Genomic DNA, 27,713 nt, shown 5'->3' with positions numbered 1-27,713 from the left:
TCTATGTCCGCTTTCAATAATTAAGCTTCCCGATGGCAAATTCTATTGCGATTCCGGGCTATATTATCGCTTCCTTTCCGTGTGTGAACTTTAATTTCGCCGACAGTGCCTTTCTAAGCAGCGGTAGTGCTGGCGAGGTGCAGAAGTTGGTGAATGCGCCGGCGCCCAGTCGCCGCTCGCGCGGCCGCGCGCGTGAAGTGACGTCACGAGTTTTGGCTTCCACGGGATGATGTCCCGCTGATGTCCATTTGCTGAATGCCGCTCCACATGCTGTTCCATCGGCGCGATAATTAGATCTAATTCGCGTCGCAGGCCGCTCACATTTCAGGCAGAGTATTCTTTTGAGTAAAGGAAGCCAACTGTGGAAAAATATTAACGCCCAAAATTGGTGTCACTACCCCTTTAGTAATACATCTCTTCTGAGGTGAACAATTTTTATCCCAGATGCTGATTTCATCTTGTGATTTATTTCGCGTGATATTTTGTGATTCTGATTTTTGTAAGAAGTTCGAAAAACGATATCACGCATGTGAGGTTTTTATCCAGAATTATTAGCGGAAGGACTCGTTTTATGAGAGACGTATAACACTCTGCGGTTCCGAACCATCCCCGGCGAACTGTGGCAAAAACTCTTTTTGTACGAGCAAACGACATATTTGTGAGCCCCTGAAAGCATTATTGCGCCCATTTCTTGGCGTTCTGTCGTGATACATTGAACGGAGCACGTAGCGTTTGCTGCATGCCGCGCATCGTGGTTATGGGCAGCGTATGCGCAGTAGGAACAAGTTTCGAGAGTTTGTTACCAACCGTGGTTACGAAAGGCCGTCGTCTTTCCATCGTCTGTTGAGCGCTCGGCAAAAAGGAATACAGCAGCATGTGCCGGCGTGCGACAGAGCAGCGAGGAAATTAGATAACGCTGACGTGAGCGGGAGGCGAACGCTGCGACAAAGCAAGGAACTTGCTCACATGCCGATCGATGGTCTTTGGACATAGAGAAATAAAAAATTAGAAGAGTGGACACACGGGCTTATCGCGGCCGAGTGGCCTGACTCGTGCGCCGTCCGGCAGTCGGCGCAAGTGGTAAAAAACTATATATTTAAAATTAAGCTAACACACAATATTATACTTTTAAAATTTTGTTACACATTAGACTAGACATTTTTATTTGTGTAATGAGTTGAATGGCTGTCAATGTAAATTTTTGTGGCTTCTTTGCGCCAAGCCTGGCCAAGCCGCCAAGCCGCAAGCGCAAGCCGCCATTTGGCTCTTTCGGCAGCGTTTGCACGTGCGTTGCTGCAGCCTCGTGCTAACCTCTGTTGTTGAGAAGGAAACGCCTAGCGCTTTATTTGCGACATCGGTTTTGCATCCTGAACGAAAGGTGAGACTTTCTTTTTTAAAGTGCTGGTGTGGCGTATCATATTTACGTTTCCTTGTACTGCAAACGCTGCAAGCACTGCGTAACCTCAGGGAATCAGGCATGGCTAGTGCTGCGTCTTTAAGATAAGCGCTTTGGAAACGCCACGGAAAGGAGTCAGACACCATTTTTTAGCTGGACGTAATGGTATTTTAGGCTGGTTGTGCCGTTTTATCTAGCGCTGAGGGATGCCAGCGGTACGCGCCCGTCGTCGCACGTACCGCTTACGTGCCGCAAACGACGGCTGTGAGTTGCGGAAGTGGGCGGCCGGCCGTCGGTCCGTAGGCGAAGCAGGCGTTGTGCGCTGTCGCTGCACTGAATTACGTGAGCCGCAGGCTGCGTTGTATTATACTAGCTAGCCATTGCTAGCTTGGCCAACTGTTACTGCTATTATGGCCGTGATGCACTGCAAAGCCGTCCGGGCTAACGTACACGGCGAAGTAGCCGTATCTGCATTAATTTGGCTTATCTGGGCATAACCAGCAGCCGTACACTCATCGTAAGTTTTACACATGGGTGCATACCAAGCTGCCTGCGTACAAAGCGAACCCGCTCGCCGACGCCGATAACGCGCGCTCGTCGCTTCGCTTTGGCGCGCCAGGTACGGTAAAAACGCGTCTTTCGTCGGCAGATAACAGCTTTGCTCGAGGCGGGGTGAGTGCGCAGTGCATTGAAACCTTCAAATTTGGTCTTCGTTCTACATCGTATATCAATTCCGGTATCGCAGGCATTGCATACAACTGTTCCACACTTGCCGTTTTTTCAAGCCTTTGCTCTCTTTTCTCTGGTCATATTTTGGCTAGTTTCATTAAACACGTATTGCGCAGATTGCACCTATTCAGTCGGAACTGTGTGTTTCTTGTCATATCTTTTTAAGGCATGGCCTTTGGCGGTCAGTAGTACTCAGTACGACGCTCACTGCTGCTTGCCATGGTGGCCACACAGCGCCCAAATATACTTTCGCCAGGTGCCCGTTCTCGGGATTCGTTTCTTGCGCGAGCCCGTGGGGCAACAGGTTTGTTTAACGTTCAGCTCGCTCTCGCTCTTCGTCCTGATTTTACAAAAAAAGACAAAGGGATTCAGGTTATGTGAGCAGCGTTATCATTCTTGTTAACCCAAACAATAGGTGAATTGCATTAAGAATGTGCCTAACCAATGTTGCGAAATTACAAAGACCCATATTTTAAGTGTTGCTAATAGCTTGACCGCATGATTGCTGAATAGAATAAGAGAACTTGTGTTTTAAATAGGTGGCATGCACTGGAGGCAATACTTGAATACTAGTTGCAGTGAAATTTGCAGACTATTCGCATATCATCTGTCATTGCAAGCAGTTCATGTACTATATCACCTATCCCCTGTGCAGGTCTACAGGTGCCCTCAAGACAGAGCCAACCAGCCAGCTGCATTCGTCATACCAAACATGGTGCAAGCACTTCATGAATCGTGCCCTCACAGGACTCACAAAAGTGGCCGTGCCAACTGTTCTCCCAGAGTTATTCAGTTGTATGGATGACTGCCTGCAATGCTTCTTGCTACCTTATTGATGCTTCTGATGGATACCGCAACTGTATTCCATCTATTGAACCTTGCCATTAGCACCTAAAATCTAACGCAAGTCTCGGTACTCAATAAGGCGTGACCACTGAAAAGACTATCGTTGACTCAAGGAACAAACGGTTTTTTTTCACTGACATGCCTCATATCCTTAAAACCACTAACAACAGCGTATGCAGTCTCCAAACTCCACTCGCAAGTTATTGTTGCTGCTAGTAGTAATATTGTGAAAACAGTACATTCACAAAAACCCTTTTACATTATGAAGACTGCCAGGGTCAGAGGTATGCTAAATGTCGTTTGTCACCATACGTGCTGCCTGTTGTCGGACTGGCCTAGATGAAGAGAACCATGTTGGAACCTACGTTGTCAAATGCTTATGGGATTCTGTAATGTGCCACCATATTGTCTCATACACGAGAAGCATATACTGCTTCCCTGTTTCTTATATTAGACTGTTCGTATTGACAGCGGAAGGCATGAATTTGTGTGCCTTAATCGAGCCTGGAACCTGTCGGTTGACTACGTGCACGTACCTAAAATATCCCCGCCTGGTCCTTTGCCTTTACTGGGAAGGCAACGCTTTTGGAAGGTAACCCGGCTTCTTGGGAAAATGCACCCTTGCAAGGAACCAATAGGAAGGTGATTTTTTTTCCTCTTAACCTTTTGCGTGTGCATCTCCTCATAAATGGGATTTCTGTTCTATTACTGCTACTGATTTGAAGTTGCCCCGAGGCAATAGATCTCATTAGCGTACATCAAATAAGCGAGGCCATCAAAGCCAAAGTTTTTACCTTCTTTCACATCCTAACCGGAGAAATTGCCAGACTAAGAAAACTATCTGCGGAGATAGTGGTTGTAAACAGTTACAAGTATCCGAGTGTCTAGATTATGTTATGGTTGATATTTTTGTACGACTGCAACAGCGCACAGAGTCTGAGGGTGTCGTAGATACAAGTAAACCTGTGGATGGCTGAGTTTCTGGGTTTTCTGCATTTTCAATTACCGTGGAGAAAAAATCCTTTGTGTGGTTGTGATACCTTTACTTGTGCATTTTTTTTTTCATTCCTGGAAACGTATTTTCCTCTCACTACTGTGTATTGTCTCTGTTGTGTATTACTCACTGTTTATTATTATATGTGTGTTGCAAAGAATGATGACAATTTGAACTTGTTCCGTTTAGTGCCATGCAATAAATATTTCTTCATTTATGGTGTGTCTTTTTTATGTGGCTCGGCAACATGTGAACACGCGACACAATTCTTAACCAAGTGTGAGTGGTACTGTAAATTGCAATTTCACGTTTTCAGAAAAAGGTTTTTTTTTTTGTAAAAGCATACGGGCACTAAGCCTGAGAATGATATATTCAAATAAACACTAATTATTGCATGAAAGCGTCCGAATACCGTACCGATGCCCGTCGCTGTGAGCAGCGCTTTCCAGTCCTTCAAACTACCCGCCAAAATCGGTGTCCGCGAAACCGAAACCGAAAGTGAACGTACGAAAGTATGGTTAGTAGTTTGGCTCTCCGTCCGCTCGGTGCGCTACACTACAGTACAGTCATTCGGCCGCAGGGCTCTATGGGAGTGTCCACTCTTACCAGTATTTCTTTCTCTATGCTTTGGACACGAACTTTCGCAACCTGTTCGTACGGAGCATTCGCCGCTCGTCGCCAGTATGCGCGGCATATACTGAAAGCCACGCGCCCCATTGTTCACATTTCAATGGATTAGGATAGTGTCGCGAGTCATGCCTGAGTGTCGCGACATGATTGTGTCGCGAGTCATGCCTGGGGATTCGTTTATGTTTTGCAGACAGTGCGCCCCACGCCTGACAGCACTATCCTTCTTTGAATCCGTTTATTCCTTTTGTTGTTAGACCGATGTCCAGCATCTTTTTTCAATATCCGGCATGTAGTATGCCCGTCACTTGCTTACACTGGCCTAAGTTCATTGACATTTCTCTCGAATAGATGGGACGGTGCGAGAAAGGACTGCATATCAAACTTAACTCATTCAAATAAAACGCCGTAGCATTGCATTTAATTCGGCGATGTTCGACTGTGAATTTCCCTTCCTTGGCAGCGTATTGAATGTTCCTGCAGTCCTTCTATTTCAATGCACTGCACAAGTTCCCCTCATTGAATTTTTTTACAAACAAAAATGGGTTGTTCTTTGCTAGGTAACTCCACCATCAAGAGGCCCAAGGTATGATGCGGCGTGCTGCATAAGCGGCGGACGTAGTGATGCGCCACTGCTGATTCGCGAAAAACAATATTTCAACCCTGTTTTACAATTTTTACCACGTGAATGTTATATGTATAATGTATTTGTGGGATTTGGACAGATACAGTGCATTTTATTTACATTCCTGTCGCAGGATCCGGACAAATATACAAGACATGAAGATTTGTTCAACCCTCTGGGTACCCAAACCCTTTGGAGTACTCTGACTGGGCGAGTTGGTACTGATTCATTATAACACTGCGCGGTAAAACGAGGAGTAAGAAAGGTGCACATACATTGCAGGATGCGGAGCACAGCTGCAACTGATTTTAAACAGGAGAGACGCATTTTATTTGAAAGGCGAAATCTTCACTCCTGCGCACAATCAACGTGTCCTACAATCAAAAAATAACAATTAGAAAAAAGCTAGGCACAAGAGGAGCTTCGACACATTACAGTTGTCGAATCAAGGAAACTGGTTCCAACGAGTGGCACAACTGCCACGACAACAAAAGGCGACAACTGGCGAGGACGACAATTTCTTAGTCTTCGTTTCACCGCGCAGTTCAAAATTGAACCCGAAACACGCAAAACACCTGAGATTAAAAACCTAACTTACTCTGTGTGAAGACTCTAGAGCCAGTAATTATAATATCTCCATCGAGAGCGGAGGGACTTTAGTACGGCCCGGATAATTTCTGTAGTTGCAAAATGCTTTTTCTTACTATATCCGCGCTAAGACACGGATGCGTCTTTACATTGTCTAAGACAAGATAACATACAGCTAGAAAAGAATAAAAAGGCCGAACAGGCATTTAAATTTAAACAGGCGCTCAGATAAGTGCAAGGGACGTACCCGCAACTCTACACAAACGCCGCACAAAACCCTGCTTTCTGTGTAAACTTTCGGCGTACGTTCTATCACTCCGAAAACATTAGAGCTTTCCCTCGCGATATTTTACTATAATTGCGGTTCCATAAAGCTACGATTAAAAAGGTTCTTAAATTCACAGTACCGTGTTCCGAAATCGCATTCGAACTACTCACATACGCAATCAAGCAATGACGATGGCAGCTTCCTTCAAAAGCTGGAGGCAGATTGTATGCAATATTCTGCTCCGGCTGCGTGGAAGTCAGGCTGTTTCTGTTCGACCTATCGGGATCTACTGATTTGCTTTTAACGCAACCGTTACTCTTTTAAGCATCTGCTGACAGTGCCCCGCCGTTCAGCTTCTGTGGACAGGAGGTTAAGTTGACGCTAACGTCCTGAGCTCGAGCTACAGCGAGTCTAACAATTTTTGCAATTTTTTGTAAAAGTAATTTTTAGGTCAATTATATGCGTTGTTCTCGTTTATAAAGAAGGATAGGCATCTTTCAGGTCAGATTAGAGAAGCACGGTGGGCTGTCCCCCCGTGACAATACACGTCTGCACCGTGAGGGAAGTGTCGAAATTGTGCCTCGTGGAAACGGGATGTGGCCATTCATATATCATCAGTTCGCTACGACATCAACAGACCAACCCACCATTTCTCACATACCCATTATTATGACTGCCTGTGCAGATTAGAGCTTCTGCCAGAGGCTCATGGCTGATTCGCCTTATTCCCATTACCATGCCGCAGTCGTATTCAAACCACGTGCCTCTAGTATATATATGCCTCCACAGAGTCTTCCTGTTATAAATTTGTCGCATAAAGCGCACTATGAAGGGTAAGCTCCTAAATTTCAGGACTCTCGTTTGGCGAGTTCTTGATGCAGTGGTGTGGCGTCAGATATTTGTCATTCATGCGTGTTAGTCCGGCTGAACAGGTTGGTCGATTTTTTTCCCGCAAACACTTCGGCGAGCGTGAAGCTTGACGGCATTGTTGCCGTCATAGTTCCAAGTCGCAGCACTTTCATAAAACTTGGCGAATATTGAAAGCAGAGCTTGAATGGAAAGCGCTTGAACTTTGACTAGTAAACAAGGACGAGTAAGACAGGACGAAGCGCAATAGTTTGCAGGTGACGGGGTTATGTGTCTTGAGGTGGAGAGAGAAATATTGATTTGTTGGATGGGGTAGCTCCTGCTCGTCCAGGGAATCGGAGAATTTATGAGAGCTAAAGAAGTTTGACATCCATGAGAGCCTTTCGTGTAGTACGATAGCTTCCAAGTAAAGGTTTAGAAAATAGCATGGGGAGATCACATAAACCGGGGCAGGAGGTAATAATTCCACTTTGTTACCCCTGATCCTCAGTAAAGCCCAGAGCTCCTTGACTGGGAGATGGAACCTGACCACGACAGCGGGAACCAATCGCACCGTATGTGGATTCCATCCTTTCATCTAACAACTACGCTTCGCGGTTGGACAAAACCTACGTATAGAGGCTCACGTTGCCACTCGACGTCATAAAGATTTCTTGAAGTCTGCCTTGAAAGATTTATCACAAGAACCCCTGATCTGCACGCGAGGTTAATTTGACTTATTTCTTAAATTTCTAGAAAACGGCGCAACATGTTTTGTGGCTACCTCACGGCTGCAACTATTGCATGCAGTACAGTTGCAAGCTAGGCAAGTGGAAGGATTTTCTAGTTTTAAAATATAGCATTGGCTACCTCCATATACTGCTCAAACAAGACAATAAAGGTACCAACAACATGGAAACATTTACGGCGTTTGTGGATGCATAGGCTTCACCTCGCCGATAATGCCCTTTTCAGAAGAAAGTTGCACTTCCAAGTTCATTTTCTAAGCCAGAAATACTTACCTAACGCTTAAGCGAGGCAGCGATTAAATAGCTGATGATGATGATGGTGGTTGGATTTTTATGGCGCAAGGCCGACTAAGGGCAAAGAGCGCCAGTGAAAAGTTTATTTAATGAAGTGAAGTGGTTACCAGCGATTAAATAGCACGCATTTGTATAGGCGCTAGACACAAAATGCCAACAGTCAATCTAAGAATCGATCCAAGCAGCTTCAGAATAGGAGGCAAAATTCTTCAAGTGGACGCACTTTTGTCGTCGGTAAAATCAATCCCTGAAGTATGGAATGGGTCTCTAAATAGGTTTACATTGCCCTCAATATAAGACCAGAGTAATCAACTTAAATGGCGTCAGCAGAGTTTGAAATACTGGGTTCACCTTATCCTCATTCCCAATGTTTTTAGAACTTCCCAAGCTGTACAGTGTACGTAAGTGAATACAGCCTTCAAGATTTGCAAAATAGCGCAGAATCCCTTCCCAGGCGTATTTAAATGATCCGTAAAATTTCCCGGTGTTGTCCATCACTTTATGCGGAAACCAAGTGAACATCTCTATTGCGTCGACTGGAACTTTTCCATCGACTGCTTTCCAATGTGTCTGCTGTGCATTGGCCGCTTTACAGAGATGAAAGGGAGTATAGGCGAAATGAGGCGCTCACTGATTCGTTGAACGGCGGGCGCTGAGCGAGCAACGGCGGAAATCCGCTGTTGCAAGAGTGGCGGCGATTTGTGCTTTCGCGCAGGAAACCTTTTCGCATGTAGAACAGCGGAAATCATCTTACATCGCTGTCATATATTGCGCGACATAGCGTGCCGAAATGGTTCGACTCTTCTTTTGTGTTGTCGAAGGCGGAGTACAGGCTAACGCCGACTAATGTTATATGGAGTTTAGAATGCGTCTTCGGAGAACTTTTCTCTGAAGTACTTGTCGCTTCTGGTGACGGACGTTAGGGCGCTGCAGAAGTTTCTATTCTCTGTCTTGATCGCATGTTGCTTTACTTGTTGCTCATACAACTGGGCGCCTTTCTCACGCTTCCTTACCGGCCAAGTAGAATGAAGCGGGAAACACGGCCGGGCTTTATGAAAGACGTGTATCAGAAACCAAAGCCTACCTTGAAACAAACAAAAAAGAGCACCCAAAACCACTGACATGGAAAAGAAGAGTTAATAAAAAATAGAATTACGTCCGGAGGTCTGCTATATTCTACTAGGTCCCACACCGAGTATAGAAACAGGCCTAACCAATGACCGTTGCGGACGTGAAGTCGAAGGATGGCTTTGGAGAGGTCGAAAAGGTAGTAGCGTTGTCCTCTCGCTGTTGAGTGACGGGAGGAAAGCGCCTCATTTCGGGAGCGTCGCCGTTGTGGGCGTCATCGTGTCGTAGGACGACGCCAAGATGCCGCTTCCCGAACGCTCGCGCCCGTCGCCGCTGAAGCCGCCAAGACGTGGGTTGGCGGGGCGCCGGAAGACTGCAGCCGATCGTAGGCCCACTCCCACCCAGGCTTGTGTGGCGACGTCGGTGCCTTGGGTCGAGGTCACCCCAGGCTTCGCTCTTCCAGAGCCCGGTGTCTTCCTCAACCACTGCCTCGATCTCTCTTCCTCTTCCTCTTCTTCCACCTTGTTCTCTGGGGCGTCATTGCGGTGGTTTACCTTGACTCATGACACCCTTGTTCCCCGTGACCTTACGAATTTCGCGCATGTATCTATGGGGCTTCGTCATCGCCCAAGTGAGCGCTTTGTTCACGACGACTTTCCGAAGAATGCCCTCTCATTTCTAATTGGAGCCCTCGCACCTGCATTATGGCGGCTTTATGAAGCAGCGTGTCAGACCCACGGTGTCACACTAAACTGGTACCCTGGCAAGCAAAAACGCTTTCTTATTAAACTCTCGTAAGCCCACTTACAAACCTAGAAATCCGTGTTCTGTGTGCAAAGGTTAGCGGTTTGGTTAGGTCCCTTTCCTGCCTGCTCATTTCGATTTGTTTGATTCCAGTTCCCACCAGGGCTATAAAATGTGTGGCGGCGCGACAAGAAAGCCCGTCTGTCTATCGTAAACACTTCTTGCGGCAGACTTTGGCTGCACACGGAAAAGCTGTATTTATAAAGTGAACGTATTATGTAAAAACAAGTTCCAGAGATTTAGACACAAATTAACGTTCTTGAGTTTCGAATCTGAGACTCCAGGGTTTCTCACAACGCCGGGATTTACCACCTAGTGAGAGAGAGATATAAAACGTTATTTAAAGCGGCCCATGTCCGGGCTGCCGAAAATGGAGCTCTGGTGGGCCTGGAATACGTTCAGGCGGGAATTCCGCAGGTTCCAGGGCTCCGCACATGGGCAATGTGCCGGGCGAGGCGAGGCCGAAGGACGCAGCAAAGATCAGGCGGAAGAGCGGCCCAGCTTTCCCATGAGCATAGAATGTGGGATGGTAAAAGGTGCGGATTAAGGAAGTAAGGTGATCGCCTCGAGCGAGGACAAGTCCAGTAAGTGTGCTTAATGTCGCGATAGGCACCACACATCTGACAGTGGGGCGTGCCATCTCGTGTCATTATGCAGTGAAGAACAAAATCACACGGGAGGGAGAGAGTCCGAGTCTGGTGGATGTAAGTGCCTTCGCGGCGTGTGAGGTCACAAGTGGTAGGAGGAAGATTGCGGCGAGAACTGCGAAGGTCCTTAAGCTGTTATCGCCGAGCCTTGCGATGGGGGCGCCTTCTTATTTAGGGCTGTAGTCCTGGGGCAAGGGTTGACGGTCGCTGTGGTTTCGATTCGCACAAGCAAGGTACCATTCCCTGGTGTCCGGGGACCCATTTCAGATATACGTGCAGGTGACTCTGGGCCGCCATGTAGCATGTCAGCTCGTGATGAACGTGCGCAGGTAAGGCGTTAGTGGCGAATTGACTATCTGTGCGGAGGGTAATTTTGTCAGTTGAATGGGTTTTCAGCATAATCGAATCGGCAATGGCTTGAATTTCAGCCGCTGTAGAAGAAGGTACATTACAGTGTTCACGGATGATGTCTTAACGTGTACCTAGCGCGACAGTTGTGGCTATGTTGTCGGTAAACGCGGCGTCTGTGTAATATGTGTCATGTGATGGGCTGGAAAGATGGAGGGCTCTACTTTGGCGCCTGCCGGAGTCTGAAGACGGCCCCATGCGACGCGGAATGGGCTTGACCATTATTCTAGGAATTGTGTCCTATGGTAGAGGTTCTTTTGGTAGAAAAAATAAGTGAGAGGTCGCAAACCCTATATCAGCCAGGATGGTGCGACCTTGGGTTGACGTCGTGAGCCTGTGCTGTTGGGCAGCAATGTGCGCGGCTAATTTCGCCTCAAGAGTATTGCGGTGGCCCGTTTCGGCAAGGCGCGTGCATGGGCCCACCGAGCTCCATTCGGAGGCATTTCCGGATGGAGATCTCCAATTTATTGTTTTGAGTTTCCGCGAGTTTACGATAGGGAAGGGCTTACAAAACTCTGGAAAAGATAGTTGCTTCTACTATCTTTCGGTGCTCGTGCTCTTTGATGCCGGTATTGTGGCGGGTGACTCGACGAAGCATGTTATTGATTAAATTGATCAGATTGATAAAACGTTTGATCCATGAATAGATTGGAGTTGTATTCTTTGTGTTTTAGGGTTCCTGCTTCTTAGTGTAATATTTTCTTCTTTGGTTTTTTTGGCTTTTGCATTCATCTTTCTCTGTTTTATGGTGAGTGTTTATTTGCTGACATTGTATTCTAGCGTTGTTTGAAGATTGCTCTTTTTTTTACAATCATCATGGTAGGTCCCCCCTGCGGTTCTTACCTTGGGACCTCCCAGTGCATCTGCACCCATTCACGTTTCATGTTCACGCTTGATGAATAAAATTCAATTCAATTCAATTCAATACCGTGCTCTTCCCATTTGGTTGCTATATAAAGCCGAAGATGCGGATGCGGGGTCATCGGGGAATCGGGTGGCCGTTGACAGTGAGGCTGACGAGGGACAGAATGACATTGAACTTTATTGAGTCCGCAAGTTCTAACCTAGCGGCCCAGATGACCGTCAAGTGTAGACGCGGGCCGCACCTACGAGGGTGGCGGTAGGTTTAGGACCTCCGCCCTAACGCAGGCCTTCTGGACAGCACGGAGTTGATTGTAGTAGTCTTCGCTGTAGAGCGCCATGGTCCATTCTTCCTCTGTGATAAGTTCGGCGTCCTCTTGTAACGCCGGGCACTGCCGTCGCATATGGTCTAAGTTAAAGTAAGCTGCGTCGCAGAGGCGACAGTGAGGGTCAATGTCCGGGTGAAATAAGCTAAACCGGCTCCTTGTTGGGAAGGAAAAGGTCTAAAGCTGCTACTAAAGGCTGCTGACTGTGGGTGTGTGAGAGCAGGGTGGCCCAGCGGGAGTGTTTTTCGCGTAAGTTGGTAGTGTGTGACTACCTCGTTGAAAGTGAGTAACGCGTCTCGGAGCTCTCCGGGGGCCTCGGGAGCTCGGACTGTTCGATCGCCGCGGTTGACGGTTTCTCGCGCGAAATTGTGAGCGAACTCATTGGCTTTGGGGAGGGTGCCGTTGACTCCGTGGCCCATGTGGGCCGGGAACCTTGTGATCTTATGGAACGTCTCTTGTTTTCTTCCCTGTAAAATCCTGCCTGCCTTTTTGGCAATAGTTCCTTTGAGGAAGGCTCTTGCCGCCGAGCGGGAGTCCGTGTAGATTTGCTTGAACCGGGTTTCCGTTGTCGCGACGGCGACAGAGAGATGAGAAGACACACGTCTGCACGCTACAGAGCCGTGGACCCAAACTGGGGTCCCCGCTTTATTCCACGCTCGTGCCCAGCGCGCACCGCAAGTGCGTGGTCAGCACTCGCCACTCGTGGCTCAGCCTCAGCGTCATCGTTCCTGGAGCGTGCCCGTTTGCGGCAGCAGACGACGCAAGCTGCTGGGGCGCCGCCACATAGCCCCCCCCTCTTCAGACGGAGTGTCGGCAAAACGGACAGTCTGTGCGCTGGGATGTTCACGGGTGGGGCTGCGAACGGAGGGGAGAGTGGTGGTGTTCAGGGTGGAGTGGTGGATGGTGGTGTCGAAGGCAGGCGGTTCGGCCTCGGTGAAAGCGGGCTTGAGGCGATCGATGGAAACGACAGTGTCGCGGCCGTTAACGCGAACTGTAAACGTCTTTTCGCCGCGTGAAATGACGAGATGAGGGCCGGTGTAGGGCGGTTGAAGTGGCCGGCGGGCACTGTCGACACAGATGAAAACGTATTGGCTGACAGAAAGACTTGGATGAATAAAAGTGGGTTTTGTGGAACACGGCCGTGGCGGTTGGGGACGGATATAGCTGAAAAACCGGGTTAAATCCTTTACGTAGGATGGGCCAGGAGAGGAAGGGTTATCTTGAGGCTGTGGAGGGACCAGGAAGTCTGCCGGTAATCGCAAAGACGTGCCGTAGACCATTTGGGATGCGGCACAACCAAGATCATCTTTGATGACAGTGCGTAATCCTAGCAGCACAAGAGGAAGGTGAACTGCCCACTGCTCAGGTGATTCGTGAGCCATCAGCGAGGCCTTGAGCTGACGATGAAACCTCTCGACCATGCCGTTGGCTAGAGGATGATAGGCCGTTATTTTTAGGTGAGTAACACCGAGTAGGCATGTCAAGCGGCGAAAGAGTGTGGACTCAAATTGGCGGCCACGGTCTGTGATAATCTCTGACGGCACGCCAAAACGGGCGATCCACGTCGACATAAGCGTGGAAGCAACAGTCTCGGCCGTAATATCGTCGATTGGAGAAGCCTCCGGCCAGCGGGTAAAACGGTCGATCACTGTCAAGATGTAGCGGCAGCCCTTAGATGGTGGTAGTGGGCCAACAAGGTCCACGTGAATTGTGGAGAACCTTGAGTCCGGTAGTGGGAAAGTAGCCAGAGGAGATGTGGTATGCCGAGAGACCTTGCATTGTTGGCAGGCGAGGCAGGAACGGGCCCAGGCGCGTACGTCAGTATTCATGCCCGGCCAGACGTATCTCGCGGCAATCAAACGCCGAGAGGCACGAACTCCAGGATGAGAGAGACGGTGAATAGAGTTGAAGGCAATGCGCCTGAGAGACGCAGGAAGGTACGGCCGTCTGCGGCCTGAGACCGGGTCAATGTCGCAAACGATGCTGATTCCCGAATCAGGGCATAGAATGTCCTCGAGTTGCAGAGAGGAGCTGTTTGAAGAACGTAGAGTTCCGAGCTCCTCGTCATCGGTTTGGGCTTGGGCCAACTCCTGAGAACTGAAACCGGAGCTCTGTATGGCGGAAATACGGCTAAGGGCGTCGGCTGGAATGTTGTTAACTCCCTTGACATGCCGAATGTCTGTCGTAAACTCTGCAAGATAAGCCAAATGTCGCGTCTCTCGGGGAGAATATGTAGTCTTCGATGACTTGAAGGCGTTCGTAAGAGGCTTGTGATCGGTGAAGATCACGAAGCTGCGGCCTTCGAGGAAAAAGCGGAAATGCTTCACAGCGAGGTATGCCGCCAGGAGTTCCCGTCCGAAAGTGCTGTACCGTTGCTCAGTGGGAGAAAGCTTCTTCGAAAAGAAACCGAGCGGGTGCCAGCTGCCGCGGATGTGCTGCTGTAGTACACCTCCAATCGCACAGTGGGAAGCATCTACTATCAGGCTTGTGGGAGCGTTGTGGCGCGGGTGCACGAGGAGGGTAGAAGAGGCCAGGCGCTCCTTGGTGGTAGTGAATGCGCGATCAGCAGCTTCAGACCATTCAAGACTGCACTCGGGAGACTTGGAAGTTTGAAGGAAAGTTTCGAGAGGTTGAACAATGGCCGCACATTCCGGGATGAACCGTCGGTAATAATTCACCAGCCCTAGGAAACGGCGCAGTTGGCGTAAGGACTCAGGTCGGGGAAAGTCGATTATGGCCTTCACTTTGTCTGGCAGAGGGCGAATTCCATTGCAGTCAACGAAATGACCGAGAAACTCCAACGACGGCAACCGGAACGCACACTTTTCGCTATTAAGGATGAGGCCATGCTCTGCTAGGCGTTCTAAAACTATCCGCAGATGGTGCAGGTGCTCAGATAGCGATGAACTGGCGACAAGAACGTCATCTATGTAGGCGAAAACAAAAGGTAGACCACGGAGGACGACGTCTATGAAGCGCTGAAAAGTCTGAGCTGCGTTGCGTAACCCGAAAGGCATCCGAGTGAATTCGAAGAGGCCAAACGGTGCAATGATGGCAGTTTTCTTGACGTCATCCGGGGCTACGGGGATTTGGTGGTAGGCTTTTTGGAGGTCAAGCTTTGAAAAGATGGTACATCCACTGAGGTTATTGGTGAGGTCCTGTATATTAGGTAGGGGGTACCTGTCGGGTACAGTGGCCACGTTCAAGGAGCGGCAATCACTACAGGGTCGCCAGTCTCCTGATTTCTTCGGGACCATGTGTAACGACGAGGACCAGTTGCTCGATGACGGGCGAGCAATGCCGATTTCAACCATGTGGTGAAATTCCTGTTCCGCGATTTTATGTTTCTCTGGAGCCAGTCGACGCGCCACGGCGTGCGTAGGTGGACCGGTGGTGATGATCTGATGAACGACGTCATGCTTCACTGGCTTTGTCCAGTCTGGAGGGGCAGTAAGGGAAGGAAACTCGTTCAGCAATTCCCGGTACGGAGAAGGTAGGTCGCAAAGAAGCGTAAATGCGAACGGATGGACTGGAGACGATTTGCCGATGACAGAAAGGCCGGTTTTGGCGTCCAGGATTCTTTTTCAGGCCATGTCAACCAGGAGGCCGAAGTGCGAAAGGAAATCGGCTCCTAGAATGGCGTGACTCACGTTGGCCACGAGGAAAATCCAGCGGAACGCACGGCGTAGGCCGATGTTTACCATCAGGGATTTTTTTCAGTACACGGGAATGCTGGACTTGTTAATAGCTTGGAGATGGCACAGTGGTGCTTGAGTACGGTCACAGGAATTAGTGGGGAGCACACTCACTTCAGCACCAGTGTGAACTAGGAAACGTTGACCACTGGTTGCGTCTGTGATGTAGAAGAGGCGACTGTCGCTGGCTTGGGAATCGGTCGCCGCCGCTAACGATCCCTCGTCCCGTTTCCCGGCCAGCCGCAAGGACGGGTGCAACGTTGCGCCGCTGCACCGAAGCGGCGATGGTACCAGCACAATGAATCAGGGTGTTGAGGTGGCTGGCGCGTTGTGCCTTCCTGGCGAAATACTTGCGGAGACGGGGTACGGCGAGAAGGGCAAAACCGGCGAGCTCGAGGGTTGCGAGGCGGCGGCGAGCTGTAACCAGCCGAGGCGACAAGCTCCTCCAAGTTTTGAATGCACTCTCGGAGAGCCGCGAGGTCGTCGGATAGCGGTGAGGGCAAAGGAGTAGCAGGCGCCGCCACGGTGGTATGGTCGGAAGATTGAGCGGATGCCACCGTGGGCAAAGGCGGATGCAACGTGGCGACTTCCATTATCTTGTCAGCATGCGCGGCCAACGCGGATAAGGGAAGGTCAGAAGCAGTCGCGAGGATCATCTGCACAGAAGAGGGGAGCCGTCGCAGGAAAAGTTCCTTCAACAAACGGGAGTCCGTGGCAGAAGGTGCGTCGCCGAGCAGGGCTTGCAGTTCGTGAAGGAGCTGCGAAGGTCGACGGTCACCCAACTCCTCTGCAGAAAGCAGCCCCTGGAAACGCTGCCGTTCCGAAGGGCTCGTGCGGCTCAAGATGGCAGCCTTCAACGTGTCGTAAGAGTTCGTGGTAGGCGGGTTGGCAAGGATGTCACGAACCTCAACCGCGATCTCAATAGGCAGTGACTGTTGTAGATGGTTGAAGCGGGTCTCTTGCGACGTGATGTGACTCACTCGGAAACTTGCCTCGGCTTGAAGGAACCCCACGTCGGGGTGCTTAGCGCTAAAGGGGGGCAAACGGCAAGCGACGGCGGAGATGCCAGGTGAAGAGGCAGCGGAGGACACGGAAGGACCGCTGGCGTCGCGGGGAGGGTCCATTCTGAATACGTGGCTCCGCTGCAACGTCCGGGTCACCAATGTCGCGACGGCGACAGAGAGATGAGAAGACACACGTCTGCACGCTACAGCGCCGTGGACCCAAACTGGGGTCCCCGCTTTATTCCACGCTCGTGCCCAGCGCGCACCGCAAGTGCGTGGTCAGCACTCGCCACTCGTGGCTCAGCCCCAGCGTCATCGTTCCTGGGGCGTGCCCGTTTGCGGCAGCAGACGATGCAAGCTGCTGGGGCGCCGCCACACCGTCATGGCGAAGGATAAGGCGATTTGTTCGGCCGTAGTGGCCTTTGGTGCATAGAAGGACGCCGAGGTGACGAGGCTTCCTTTGACATCCACCCCTGCCGTGCCAAGCCTGCCCGAGCGGCCATACTGGGCGACGTCCACGAACAGTGCTTTGGCCGATCCTGTATTTGCGAGCTGTAAGATGGTTCGGGCCCTGGCTCGCCTTCTACCCTCGTTATATTGGGGATGTACATTCCTCGGTAACGGGTCCACGTGAAACGTTTCCCTCACCGTTCCGGGGACCTGTGCAGTGTGATCCACAAAATCTTCGTTCATATAGCAGGTGTCTCTAAGAATCTTCTTACGATAGATCTCTGTTTATTGCTCTGATTAAGAAGAACGACGTATTCTTATTTTTCTGGGGAGCATTCCAAGCCCACAGATTTTGCATAAGCTTGAATAATATCCAAGATATCCTCGAGGGTACGCTACTGAGCACGCGGACTGCCTCTAAAACTCCAGATTCTGATATCGTAGGCATAAATGGCATGGCGGAGATCCTGAACCCAAGATAATTTAGAGGGGAGGGTTTTCATAGCTACATTAAACAGAATAGGCGATAGGATGGAGCCTTGAGGGGTACCACGGGGTATGGAGAAGGGGGCTGACGGTTGGTTGTCGGGTACAATAATACAGGCAGGGCGATTGGATACAAAGTTATTGATATAATTCAAAAGGCCTGTGCCATGTCGAGTTTCTTGAAGGCTTTGGAGGATCGCGTCATGGGCAACGTTATCGAAAGCCTTTTTTGGATCCACGCCGACGATAGTGCGGAGTTGGGTATTGCTTGGGTTCTCAAACACGTATTCCTTAATCTGGAGTGCTATGTCTTGGGTGCTGACATGGCTTCGGAGCCCAACCAGGGTATGGGCGAAGTGGTTTCCGGCCTCTAGATGCCATTCGAGGTGAGTGAAGACAATTTTCTCCCTTAATTTTTTGATACAGGAGGTCATCAATATAGGCCGGATATTCGTCGTTGAAGTTGCTGGTTTGCCGTGTTTGGGGATAAGGGTAACGTGGGCCTCTTTCCATTCTGGTGGCAGACTTCAAGAAAGCCACACCCGATTGATATGCGTCAGAAGCTCTTCTAATTTAAAGTCAGGAAGGTTACGGAGCATTTTACACGTTACGCCATCCGGCCTGGGGCTGTTTATCGGTTTAGTAGAAGTAGAGACTTCCGGAGTTCGGCCATAGAAAATTCAAAGTTTATTCCGGCATCCATATATTCCCGCTGTTCATATATAACACGACAGTGAGTGTTCGATGGGTGCATGGTGGGTAGAAAGTGTTCCGAATTTCTTCTATGAGAGCGGGTTGATCGAGGTGCTGTGCCAATAGTAGTTTTTGAAGGGTGTGTCGAGGTTATCTCTCTCCAAGGAGGGATCTGAATACGTTCCAGGCACGGGAGATATGAAGATGGCCATTCATGGCATTGCAAAAGCCAAACCAGTTCTGTGTGGCCAGTTTGTCGGCGTATTCCCGGAATTCATGCTCTAGGGCTACGATTCGTGAGTGGAGAGTCACATTACGTTTGTTTAGGCGCCAGCGTTTGAATAACGTGCGACGCTTGTCGCATAATAAAAGGAGGTGGCTGTCAACATGTGGATGGTCTTCGGTGCGGGCCATCTCTGTACTGTGTCGGCAAATCGTTGAATGTATCACAGTACTCCACATGCCTATGGGCAGATAACGTGTGTCAGTGGCGTCCAAAGCTGCTCTATCGTCTGACCAGTTGACGAGTTTTGAACGACGAAAGCTGATGCTAGCTTGACGGATTCGGGAGCTAAAATGAACATGCATTTCTAGAATGTAATGTTCGCTCCTTCAGTATTCTCCCATGCTGCTCTGAGAGGTCCTCGGAACCATGCGAGATCTGGGGTGGTGTCCGACTCCCGACCTGTCGCCAGCCATGTAGGGGCAGATGGTTTATTAAGTAGTGTGAATTGATGACAGTCAACAAAATTTGCCAATTTACGGCCAAGTGGTACCACACGATCGTACCCACACGTAGTATGAGGACAGATGAAGTCACCAAGGAGGGGGACAGTATCACGAGAACTCGCAGTAGGAATGAGGGTGTGTAGCGGAGGCAAAGGTGCTGGAGGTTGGTTGGGGCTCCAGTACACATTGATGACCGTGAGGCGATGGTCGCCTACCAGAGTAGTGGTGCTGACATGTTCGTGCGAGGGTGTACTACATTCGTGGTGTCATTGTGGGTAGTAGAGAGGTCTTTACGCACGTAGGTAAGTGTAATGGTAGGTGTGGCGCTGGTGTTTATGGTGCCTCGGTGACGATGGGAGATACTACGTTGTAAAAACACTTCATAGCCGTGAATTCGGAATGACCCTCCAGCTTCTTGAACAACTAAGATATCTGGGTGTTTTCCAGTCAATTCCATGTGCTGTAGGAGAAGGTTTTTTTTTTCTTCGGAGCCCACGACAATTTCGTTACCAGGCTGATTGATTTACAGAGATGAGGAGGGTTTGGGGCCAATGCCGTATTATTCATTGTGCATTGAATCGCAATCTTCGGCCGAGGTGGGTGTGCGTTTCTGCGGAAGGCGGTCGTCTTCAAGGTAATCAAGGCGGGCGGTAAGCTCTTGAAGAGTAGTGAGAATAGGAGATAGAGCTTGAGATACGATGGAAGGGACTACTTGTTCAAGCAAGGAGGGGAGGATTTGATCCAAGGTGGCACGAACAATGTTTTAATATCGAGGTGCGTAAAAATGGGCTGCATAACAAGGGATTGACAGTGGGGTAGGGGAAGGTAATGGAGTGGTTGTTGGGTGCATAGTTTTGGGGGGGGGGGGAGGTGAAGCGTTTGTTTCGTGCTTATCAGGAACCGATGCCAGCCGTCTCCCAGCGAAGAATAGCCTTGGTTTATTGTGCGCTCGTTTTATACAGTGCAATGCAGAAAGAGGGAAAGAGATAGCGTGCGCAGTGGACCGCCTGCGCACGCGCGCTCGCCTTAACACGATACATCCTCCTTTCTTGGAAGAAAAAAAAACATCGAGAGCGAACGTAACCACGTAACTACGGAATTTGCACAAAATTGTCATCGTAGACTAGTCGATGTGGTGCCCTCCTACCTCGGGTCGATCTTCTGGGCACTTGCGGCTGCTCCGAAGGCGGGGCCAGTGTTGGCGCTTGTTCTGGCGGTGCATCGGAGTTCTCCTCGGCCCAGTCGTCGGCGGAGACGTGGAAGGGCTCAGTAGTTGCGAGCAGATGCTGCCGAAAACCCTTGCCGTCTTCGGTGACGACGTGGTACGACCTCGGTCGCGTCATGCTGACCACCTTGGCCTTTGTTGCCCAGTCCTTACCACGTACGCGGGCGACTTGCCCTTCGCCCAAGGGCTTGAGTGGACGACCCGTTCGGCGCGCCTGGTAGTGCTTCTGTACGGCCATGTGTGGGACCTCGTTGAACTCAGGCAGGGGCGTGCGTAGCCGCCGACCTTGAAGCAGCTCTCCTGGGGACCTGCCGTCATCCAATGGGCTGGCCCTGTAATTCAAGAGTCCCAACCAAAAATCATTGTTTCCTTCCGTCCTTTTTTTTTCAGAATTCTCTTCACTACTCGCACTCCTTTCTCTGCCAGGCCGTTTGATCGCGGGAACAAGGGGCTCGATGTTGTGTGCTTGAAATCAAACTTTCTTGAGAATGCGGCAAATTCACGGCTAGCAAACTGCGGCCCGTTGTCGGTGCACACTTCCGCCGGTATGCCGTATCGCGCAAATATCGCGCTTAGCTTTTCGATAACTGTAGAAGCCCATGTGTCGTACAGTGCTTCTACCTCCGGGAAATTTGATAGCGCGTCATACGCACACAGGAATGCTTTGCCGGCGTAGTGAAAAATGTCGACGCCCACTCTGAACCACGCATGCTCCGGCACGGGTCTCATCATGAGAGGCTCACTTTCTTGTTTGTAAGAATATTTTCTGCACGTTGCGCAATTCTTGACAACCTGTTCTACGTCTGTGCCCAGTCCTGGCCAGAAAACTAAACGGCGGGCTCGGGTTTTGCACTTGTTTATTCCCATATGCCCATCATGAATCCTATCCAACATCTCACGGCGCATGCTTTGCGGTATAACAGCTTTGCATCCTTTGAGCAACACGCCGTTGACCACAGAGAGTTCTCCGGCGAAGGGTTTGAGCTCTCCATCCACGGGTTGCCTGTTTTGCAGGCACTCAAAGACAGTTCCCAAGTACCTGTCGTTTTGAGTCTCCCTTGCCAGTCGTACTTGCGTGGCCTCGCTGACCAGCGCCTGCACAGTTGTAACGGCATGAATCTCGACGTCTTCGTCCGCCTCGTTGTCTGGTGGTCCAACGGAGGCTCTCGACAGCAGATCGGCCAAAACCAATTCTTTACCGGGGACAAACTGCAAGTGGAAGCGGTATTTCAGCAAACGCAAAAAAAACGCTGCAATCTCGGTGGCATGTCGCCGATAGCTTTTTGTGCGATAGCAATCAGCGGACGGTGATCCGTTTCAAGTGCAATGGTACGACCGTATACAAAGTGATGGAATTTTTCGCACCCGAATACAACAGCCATCGCCTCTTTTTTGATCTGCGAATACCTTTTCTGGGCATCGGTCAACACGCGCGAGGCATAAGCGACTGGCTTCCACGCGTTATCATAACGCTGCATTAGCGCGGAACCTATGCCATTCTGCGACGCATCGGACGTTATCTTAGTGTCTCGTTCAGGATCGTAAATTGCAAGCACCGGCTTCTTGCTCAAACAGGCGCAGAGTTGTTCCTATTCCTTGGCGTGATTGGCATTCCATTCGAACGCGGCATCTTTTTTCACTAGCTGTCGCATTTGCAGTGTCTTCTCAGCTAGTGCTGGGACGAATTTAGAAAAATAATTCACCACGCCTAGCATGCGTTGTACGCCATGCTTGTCAGTCGGTGCTGGCATGTTTCGCATGACGTTCACAGATTCAGGGCTTGGCTGTATGCCTTTTGCGGATATGATATCGCCTAGGAAACAAACTTCGGACACTCCGATTTCGCATTTTGCGGCATTGAATGTTATCCCCGCTTTCAGCGCTGCTTCCAAGACATCCCGCAGCCTTTCATCGTGCTCGTCCCTCGTCGCGCCCCAAATGAGAATGTCATCGACGTACACGCGTACACCCGGTATGGACTCGAAAATCTGACCAACAGTTGTTTGAAAAACTTCCGACGCCGAGGCTATTCCGAAGAGAAGTTTCAGGAAGCGATAACGCCCAAACGGAGTGGCGAAAGTGCATATTTTTGAAGACTCTTCGTGGAGCGGTATTTGATGAAACCCCGAAGTTGCATCCAAACGAGAAAAAATGGTTGCCCCGGCAAGCTCAACCTCGAAGTCCTCTCGACGTGGCATTTCAAAATGTTCTCGTTTCAAGCATTCATTAATTTTTCTGGGGTCCATGCACACTCTCAATTTGCCATCCTTTTTTCTGGCAATTACTAAAGGACTCACCCAGTCCGTGGGCTCTTGTACCTTGACCACGATGCCTGCCTTTTCCATGCGGTCGAGTTCCTGTTTGAGGGGCCCTTGTAGTGCCAGTGGCCCTCGTCCAGCTGTCTGGATGACAGGAACGGCGTCGTCCGCAACACCATCCGGTATTGCCGTTGAAGGCATCCCGTGCTGCTGAACACTTCTTGCTGCTTGACGACATGCTCACTTGTGTTCGTAGACACTGCGTTCACAGAGCGTGAGAACAAGCCGAGCAGCTCACTTGCTTGTAGTCCCAACAGCGCTTGACGTCCTTTCTTGACGACGAAGAAGTCCATGTCAGCTGTGTTGGTGGAGAGTGCCAGTTTTACAGTGACAATACCCATGTGTTTGATGATTCCTCCGTCATACGTACGTAGAACCGAGTTGCTGGCCCTTAATTGCGAACTGGGCTGCAATTTTTTGTACATGCTGTACGGCAGCAGATTTGCTTGGGCGCCAGTGTCGACCTTTAGTGCAGTACGTGATGACCGACATGAGCTTGTACGATCCAGTCTTTTTGCTGCAAAACAGCATCTGCGGATACTTCAAGAATCTGAAAATCTTCGTCGCTGTCCTCAATTTGAGCGACCTGCTTGGTGGTTTTGGCAACGGACGGCAAAGTGATTTTTCCCCCGCATTTTCTACATATGCGTCCAAATGCTGGGCATTTCCGAGGGCCATGCACTCGCCCACATCTCGGGCACTTAAACTCAGGGGGTTGTTCAGCGCCTCTAGACCTCACCTTAACTGGGTCAACGTGTCGCTCTCGAGTCCATATGTCGTTTCGGGCGGCGGAGACTTCGGCAGCTTTGCATAGCTGTTCTGCGTTCGCAAGAGTCAGCTTGTTGTCACGAAGAAGCTTTTCGCGTACTTCGTCACATTTTGTTCCGAACACAAGCTGATCCCTAATCATTGATTCCGTCATTATGCCAAAGTTGCAGGACTGCGCCAGCCTTCTCAGGTCTCTTAGAAAGTGTTCCGTAGGCTCGCCTTCGCCTTGAACGCGTTGACGAAACACGTAGCGCTCATGCACTTCATTTACCTGCTCGGCAAAATACTCTTCAAACTTCTCGATTACTGTGGCGTAATCATTCCGGTCCTCACCTTGGTCGAAGAAGAAGTTGTTGTACACTTCGAGGACGTCGTCGCCGGCTATGCTGAGCAGCAGCGCAAGCTTGGTGGGACCCAGCGTTGGCGTTTCCTTGGGTGCGGCTGGCGCTGAAGCAGTCAAAAACAGCTCAAACTTTGGTTTGAACAGGCGCCAATTCTTGCTAATATCCCCATGCAGCCGCAGGTGCTCGGGCGGTTTCAACAAAACTTCCATACCGCTTCTGTCCGGTTCCGCCGTGGCCGTGGTATCGTCTTTCAATGCCGAGAATCGCCCGTGGGCACATCTGACACCATGTTTCGTGCTTATCAGGAACCGATGCCAGCCGTCTCCCAGCGAAGAATACCCTTGGTTTATTGTGCGCTCGTTTTATACAGTGCAATGCAGAAAGAGGGAAACAGATAGCGTGCGCAGTGGACTGCCTGCGCACGCGGGCCCGCCTTAACACGATACAGGGTTGGCGGCAGGAGTACTGACGGAGGGTGTAGATGTAGGTGAGGAGGGATTAGCGGGGCCGCTCACCTGTCGAGTTGGAGGAGGAGCCGGGCTGTTGACACATAGTACGTTGGCGATAACGTAGTGCTTTCTCTAATCCAGACGTGGAGGAAATTCAAGGTTTTGGGGTAGCAAGCAGTGGTTTATTTTCAGCCCCACTCGTTGCGGGAGCTTTGGTAGCGGCTCCGGTTCCGGTTCTGAAGCCTTGGGCGCACTTTTCACTGCTTTTGCTCCGGCTCCGATTCCGGTTCTTCAAGCCATGAGGTGACTTCGCCCGTCCTTTGCTCCGGCTCCGTGAGGAATCTAGAAGTTCAATTTGATTTGAGGTGGGCATAACAGGTCGATCTTTGGCTGAAGCAGCCAATGGAGGTTGCTCTTGTGTTTTCATGTACCGCCGTCGTATATTCCTCGTGCGTTCTCGCAGTGCATTCGTGGCCTCGTCGCGTGCAGTGCAATTGGGGTCCATCGCTGGATTTTCGCCACTACCGTGCTACAAGCAATATTAGCGCAATAACATTTCAATCCTTCAAGAAAGCGGAACAAGTGCTATGGCAAACTTTCATATAAATTAAGTTGTTTATCGACGTTTACGGAAACTGGTCAACTATTAAATACGTCATCGAAACTACATCAGACATAAAAATTACATGTTATGCATATTTAAGGGGAACACTTCAGTCCACAAGAAATTGAGGGGCTCAGAGGTCAGCGCCCGAAATACTTGTCTTGTAAATAACAAATCTTAACTTTACATAACGCTATAAGAGCATTGTAGAAACTAAGACCTTCCAAATACTTTTAACGGCCTACTCTCGGGAAATAGATAGAGGTACATTTATTTGCAGCTCAAAGATCTCAATATTCTACCTGTAGTGCTTTTTTATGTGTTTTTACCTTGTCTTTCGTTTTATTGGTAACACCAACTCAAGCATTAATAAAATTTCTACAACTGTGCTCCGGGTGTTGAGGGGATTCTTACGTTTTATAGAACAATTTATTTTTTTACTTTCGTTCTGCAGAAATTGCAAAAAGCTGTGCTGTGCCGCTAGATATGTAGGGTGCACTGACCCAGTCAGGCAAGGTTTCAGTTTTTGATTCCTCTAATGGTGTAGACTGAAGAAAGTAAATAAAATAAACAAGTAAAAATAAATAAATAAAAAAATAGATAAAAGAAAACTGCCGCCATACCGTTCTGCTCCAGCCAAGCTTTTGTAAACCACTACACATGTTGATCTGGGAGGGCATGAAATGTTCGTCGTCGTGTTAGCTGGCTTGTCACTTGCGCTCGACTTCTGTGGTGGAAAGCCTGACTCCTGCGCTCACCCTCGAATGACGTCAATCCCCGTTTTCATGAGCAGCTGCAAACCTAGTCTTGGGGGTCCGATTGGATACAGGCTTATTATGATCTAGCTGGTGGTTTCGATGCTTGTTTTGCGGTTGTTTTTACAAAAACTGAACTCTATGCTGTATTCCTGATTCCTGATTGCAAACGAGGATTACGCTGGGCTTTTCTGGCGGCAAATGCTGGCTCCTGACTAGACCGATGTATGTTTCCGCGTTTTTGCCGAGCACCGCTGGATCCTTATTGAGCTTTCTTCTTTACGACACGAAATTTCCTGGCCAAATAGAGGCTAATAGCTTCGCCGTAAAAATAGGTCAGGGTACACAAACACTCATCTGTACATACTTTCAAAAGGCGCATCTGGTTCAAGAACGATATTCTAAACATACACACAAAGAAAACATTTATCTTTTCAAAGAAGTAGCCGCCCCTACTAACAGCGCACTTTTTCTACCTCTTCGATCCCCATTTAGCGCAGAACGGTGAGCGCCTCTATGTTATTTTGAACCTTTGTTCACGCACATAAATTTCAAAGAACTCTGAAAACACTGCTGTTTTTTTTATCCTGACCGCCGTATCCTGACCGCCCCCACTAACAGCGCACTTTTTCTACCTGTTCGATCCCCATTTAGCGCAGAACGGTGATCGCCTCTATGTTATTTTGAACCTTTGTTCACGCACATAAATTTCAAAGAACTCTGAAAACACTGCTGTTTTTTTTTATCCTGACCGCCGTTTTGCAGATAATAAGTGACGTAACGGTTTTCCTTGAAACCGCTACGATGTATTTTATTCATTTTTTTATAGGCAACATGATACTTCCAATGATTTTAACACGAAGGTGTTTCCTGGGGCACACAAACATTTGAGTGACGTCATATCCGTCATTGAAGTGATGCTCGAACAATGAAGCAAGCGGCTTGTAAAAGGTGCACCCCTGCACGTAAGGCTTCTTGCGGAGAAGCAACCTTTAGAACCAAAGAGTACGTGTAGTTAGGGTTGATCGTTTTCGTTTTTTTTTAATTTCAACACAAAAGCGTTCCATCCCTCGATACAACAAGATTTCACTGATGTCGTACCCGCCACGTAAATGACGTAAGTACACCTTTGCCGAAGGCTTGAAGCAACTCGCCAGCAGGACGTCGCTCGCTAAGCACACCCACAAGACATTCCCCGACCCGCAAATCATGTTCAGCCGCAGATTTCGCTGCACATTTCACTTCCGTGTTTTACCGATTCCATAGACACATGAGTCAACCACATTTTTTTTCGTCAAGGTCACATCATACCTCCTCACGGTTGTCCACATTTGGACGGCAGGATGAAGATAAGGGGCTTGATCACGATCGTGTTTCCTTTTTATTCAGGGCCAACTCCTTCCATTGTTCGCGCATTGTATGGGAACGCTACTGCGAAAACTTCCAGGCAAAGTTTACACTGTGCTGTCAAAAGCAGACTTCAAGGTGAAATATCGCTCCCCCCGAAACTCAAAGATAACCGACAGGTTCCTACAGCATCCAGCAACCTGTGTGGCGGCATGTGCTCTGTGTCTTTAACTCGCCCGTTCCGCGCGCAAGACTGCCGATTGCATAACGCAGTATTCATGCTCCAGTTTACACGCGCAAAAAATCAGATAAGCCATACAGTTCTGAAAAAAAACTATGCTTTAAAGATTACCCAGAACTTTTTTTGGAGAGCATAAACACCTGAAAAATACCCGTATTTGGGGACACCATGAAGGGTTAAGTTCCATTAATTTGTCTAGGCAGATCCGTCCGTCGCACAAAAAATCCTGGAACTGTGTGGGGCAAAGTGGCGGGGAGGCAGAGCCCACAAGCAGGTGTTGAGAGTTCGCACCTCCGGAAAAAACGGAAGTTAGGAAGTACGCGGGAATTGAACCCCGGCACTAAACTCCGGGAAACCAGCAATCACACGACTGGGCCACCCCAAAGTCTATCCGACTGAGCTATCACCGTATTCTGGGTTCACGGTATTTTTTGGGGGTTCGTAGAGCAAACGTTTGCTTTATATTTGGCCGCGGGGGTTCTTGCGCGTGCTAACGCGGTCCACTTTGGGGGAGATAGAGAGACATAAA

At 49.5% G+C, this 27,713-nt stretch overlaps 1 long non-coding RNA gene across 1 annotated transcript; it reads left to right on the top strand.

The window, feature by feature from the left end:
- Window positions 1–994: 994 nt before the first annotated feature.
- Window positions 995–4,182, top strand: LOC144168787 (uncharacterized). The gene is made up of 2 exons (XR_013322234.1): window positions 995–1,378; window positions 2,781–4,182. It is a non-coding gene; the product is annotated as an uncharacterized LOC144168787 (long non-coding RNA).
- Window positions 4,183–27,713: the final 23,531 nt, after the last annotated feature.

Source organism: Haemaphysalis longicornis, unplaced genomic scaffold (assembly GCF_048455015.1).
Source record: "Haemaphysalis longicornis isolate Haplotype H1 unplaced genomic scaffold, Haemaphysalis longicornis Haplotype H1 scaffold_2, whole genome shotgun sequence".
Classification (NCBI taxonomy): Eukaryota; Metazoa; Arthropoda; class Arachnida; order Ixodida; family Ixodidae; genus Haemaphysalis; species Haemaphysalis longicornis.
The sequence above is the reverse complement of the archived record's forward strand: the minus strand, read 5'-3'. Positions and strand labels throughout refer to the sequence as shown.